Below are 4,359 nucleotides of genomic sequence, written 5' to 3' on the forward strand. Positions count from 1 at the left end.
TACCATCACTAGAATTATTAATGCTAAGGCTGTGTAAGTACTTGAAGAGATTAAGGCATCAAATGGGTGCTTGAACTGGATGAATTTAAAATTCATCCAACCCTAAGATTCTATAAATTTATGTAACACTGCTCTGTTTTAGCCTTAAAAACCATACAGCAGGGCAAAAAAACAGCAGGATAGTACAAATATGAAGAATCAACCATGTTCTGATGTTCATAGATAGGCCATATTCATGGCAATCTGTCCAGGAGAGTTTGGAGCTGATTATGCCTGCAAAATTAATCGTTTGTCCTTAATCGTCCACATCGTAGTAAAACAATCACCTAATACATAAAACATGAGAAAGAATTGGTTAGAAAGGACTCCCCCCACCCCAATTTTTTAAGCAGTCAGCTTTATACTCTCACCTACAGAATGAGCAGAGGTTAGAGCATTCTAATTCTATTTCTCTGTGGGACACCAAAAATAGAAGCAGTTTGCATTGAAATAGCACTGTGACTAAGCCTGGCCTCACTGTTGCATGTTTCTAATTGCATGCACGTCAAGGTTTGAATTTTTTTAGAAATCTATTAAAAGTTAGGAAAGTAGGCCCTACAGTATGACTTATAGTTTACTTTTAAATATTTCAACTACTTAAAATTCATTAGTATTTAAGGCAGTGTTATTTTTCACTTCTTTTAACTTCATTCCTTTTCATTTTTATAAATAGTCATACAGATAAGTTATATGCTTATGTGCTTGGGCTTAAAAAAAATAACCTGGAGGGCTTCCCTGGTGGTGCAGTGGTTGAGAGTCCGCCTGCCGATGCAGGGGACACGGGTTCGTGCCCCCGGTCCGGGAAGATCCCACATGCCGCGGAGTGGCTGCCCCTGTGAGCCATGGCCGCTGAGCCTGCGGGTCCGGAGCCTGTGCTCCGCAACGGGAGAGGCCACAACAGTGAGAGGCCCGTGTACCGCACAAAAAGAATAAATAAATAAAATAAAATAACCTGGAAAAAAAGATGGCCAGTTGTGAAAAATATAGAATAGGGACTAAAGAATATTTGATAAGCTTTGTCTTACTTTAATATCAACTTTTGGCTATTTTACATGATAATTTGTGTTTGAATAAACTCCAATGGCAAAGAATTCTTAAGTGTTTGCTACAATGAATGGGAACGAAAAGTTTGGTTTTCCTGCTTTCATACATCTTTTCTTCAGTAAAATTGCTTTTTTGTTGGGCAAGTAGGTTCTTAGAGTCAGTCCCTACTTTCTCATTAGAGTCAATTTTAACCTCTACTTTTTTATTGTGGTAAAATACACAATATAAAATTCACCATTTTAGCCATTTTTAAGTGTAGAGTTCAGTAGCATTAAGTACATTCACGTTGTTGAACAGTCATGACCACCATCCATCTTCAACTGTCCGTCCCGTTTTTTTTTTTTTAACCCTTATTGCTACAGATGCAGAATTGGACCATTGCTGCAGCTTTTCTGACCCCCATTTTCCCTTCCTTAGCTGGCTTCCACAAGATAAATTTGCCAAAGGCCTTCTAACCTAAAGGCTGCGTTTGTTTGTCTTTACTATCAACAGATACTAGTAGCATGAGGTAGCAAAGGAAAGTGATCGCATTAGCAAGTAGATGGGCCAACACAAATTATGAGGAGTAATAAGAATGTTTACAGGCTCAAAGATGTTTTGAACTTTCTGTAAAATTACAATTGTATATTTGAAAAAAAGAATTAAAAAAAAAACTATAAAACTAAAAGCTCAAGTTTAAAGCTATGAAATCCTGTAGCACAGACTTTTCCCTCCAGAATATGAAATACAGCTCACAAGATATGAAATTATATGATATTGGGGATAAAATCTGTGAAAATGTCAATGCTTTGTACATTAATTATTTGTATATCTGAACATATTACCATAGATATTGAACCTCCAAAACAGCTTCATACAGCTGTTCTCAAAACATATGTGTAAGATAAGGCCAAACTCACTCTTCCAGTATATCTATTCATTCTGTAATTTAGTTTTCAATTGAGCCTGAACATATATCAAGTGAAAATAAGATGATCCAGATCTGACAGTATTGGTGTATATGTAGATGGTTCATTTATTATAATTTGTGGAATGCTTGCAAGCGCTCTTGGTGAGCATTCTCACATGGAGAGAGATAAGAAAGATACAAGATGGCAAAGGTCAGTCAAGTTGTGCAGTTTCGTGAAGTGATCAAATACAATAAGTTTTAAACAAACAAGGCAAATTGTTGGCTTATTCAAAGGCAAGGTGCTATAGTACAGTATTTGAGTGCAAATTATTTGATATCTTAAAAGCTATTTCTTATTATTTTTTTTCAGTCTAAAGTGACTGACAACACTTCTGAAATCACTTGCTTCCATTTGAGTGGCATTTCATTAAAAATCCCAAGCTAGGATCCCTCTTATTCCTTTATTAAGTATTGCAGTCTACATCAAAACTGTCTACAACCATGAGTTGTTTGTGTTTATGTCTTTGCATTAACTGCCTTTCGATTATATTGAGAAAATCACTTTTGTTTTTCAATTACTTATTAGATTCCAAAAGAAACAGTTGTCAGAAATAAGTTTACAGTGGCGAATGGCTGCCTCAGTAGGTGTAAAATCAGATTTTGTAATTTTTATTTAAGAAAAGGGACCTGCCATACTATCCACTGTTACTTTGCTTACCGATTTTTGGTAGTGATGGTATACCTAATTCCAAAGAGAAAATTTTGTTTTTTAAAAAACAAGATAGTGTACTTTACCAAGCATATCATGAGCTACCTTGACATTTTTCAGGAAATGAGTTTTTTTAAGCCTTCCTTCTTTATATGTCTTAATTTTCTCTCTGAAATGATACAATCATCTCTTCATCCCACAAGTAAATCTATTTCAGAATCAAAGTGCACAGCGGAGAGCCAATGATTGAACATATTTAGTGTAAAAATGGAGAAATGACAAAGACTGCAGAGAAAACTAAAGGTCCACCAATGCAAGTAGATGTTATGCTAAAATAAAGTTTATAGGGCTTCCCTGGTGGCGCAGTGGTTGAGAGTCCGCCTGCCGATGCAGGCGACACGGGTTCGTGCCCCGGTCTGGGAAGATCCCACATGCTGCAGAGCGGCTGGGCCTGTGAGCCATGGCCGCTGAGCCTGCGCGTCCCGAGCCTGTGCTCCGCAACGGGAGAGGCCACAACAGTGAGAGGCACGCGTACCGCAAAAAATAAAATAAAATTTATAATTTTGGGTTTTTTTACCCTTTACATTTCTCTTAAGGTCAACTTCTGCACTTCAAAATCAATGACTAAAGTAGCATAAGCAAGAACAGTAGGTAGATATGTTGTCTGATAGGGTTATGTTGATGCCAATCCTCATTTGAGGTAAAAGAACCACTGCTGATTTGCACATATGAAAACAAGGCCACAGAAGGCATTTAGGTTCTTGCTTAAACCCATCAAACCTTGCCATGAAATTGCCACGTGGAAGGTTTTGATGCAAATAATGACTACAGAAGTATAGTGCTTGCAAATACTCAGAAGCTAATTTAAAATTACGAAAGGCAAAGAATGAACGGCCTGGCTTTGAAAACAAAACTGTTGCGTTGAAGTGTAGCCAACTAGGCAAAAACAAATGGTTGCTGGAGACCCCGTCAAGTGGATAAGTTATTTTGGGTATACCTGAGGAGGGACAAAGATGAGAGAAGCCATTTCAGAGCAGTTCTGCTTTCTGCCTCTTTTGTTCTTGCCAGGGTGCCCATTTTTAAAGTATTCAAACAAAGAACCACAAACCGCCAGTCACACCATAATACCAGCTTGTGTTTACATTTTCAGCTCTCCGGATCGTGATCCTATTCAGTGCACACAGAGCGAGTGCTCGTGTACACGCGCCCGTCCGCCATCAGGAGGAATGAAACTGTAAACACAAGCTGGTATTTTGGTGTGATCACGCTAATATGGCGGCTTGCGAGGTCAAGGGGTGGAAGGTGAATTGTGGATCCAGAATTTCCTTGCTTTTGTCAGTTTAAGTCAGGCTGCTTACGTAGTAGCTGCTTTTCCAACTTGAGTAACTCAGCTCTTTTAAAGAAATGAAGACCTACCTTAAATAATTAGAGGGACTGCACTGGAGAACTGTCTTCCCAGGAAAGTAGTGGAAGTCCCATTCCTCAGAATCTATAAAATTAGACCATGAAAGGCGTGTAACAGTCTAGTTCAGAACGTAACCATGTGTTGGTCACGGCAAAAAGTGTTGGGTAAAATAATCCAATGTCTCCTAGAGAATGGCCTTGAGGACACAGGGAGGGGGAAGGGTAAGCTGGGATGAAGTGAGAGAGTGGCATGGACATATATACACTACCAAAT

The sequence above is a fragment of the Lipotes vexillifer genome, unplaced genomic scaffold, assembly GCF_000442215.2.
Source record: "Lipotes vexillifer unplaced genomic scaffold, Lipotes_vexillifer_v1.1 scaffold1861, whole genome shotgun sequence".
NCBI lineage: Eukaryota > Metazoa > Chordata > Mammalia > Artiodactyla > Lipotidae > Lipotes > Lipotes vexillifer.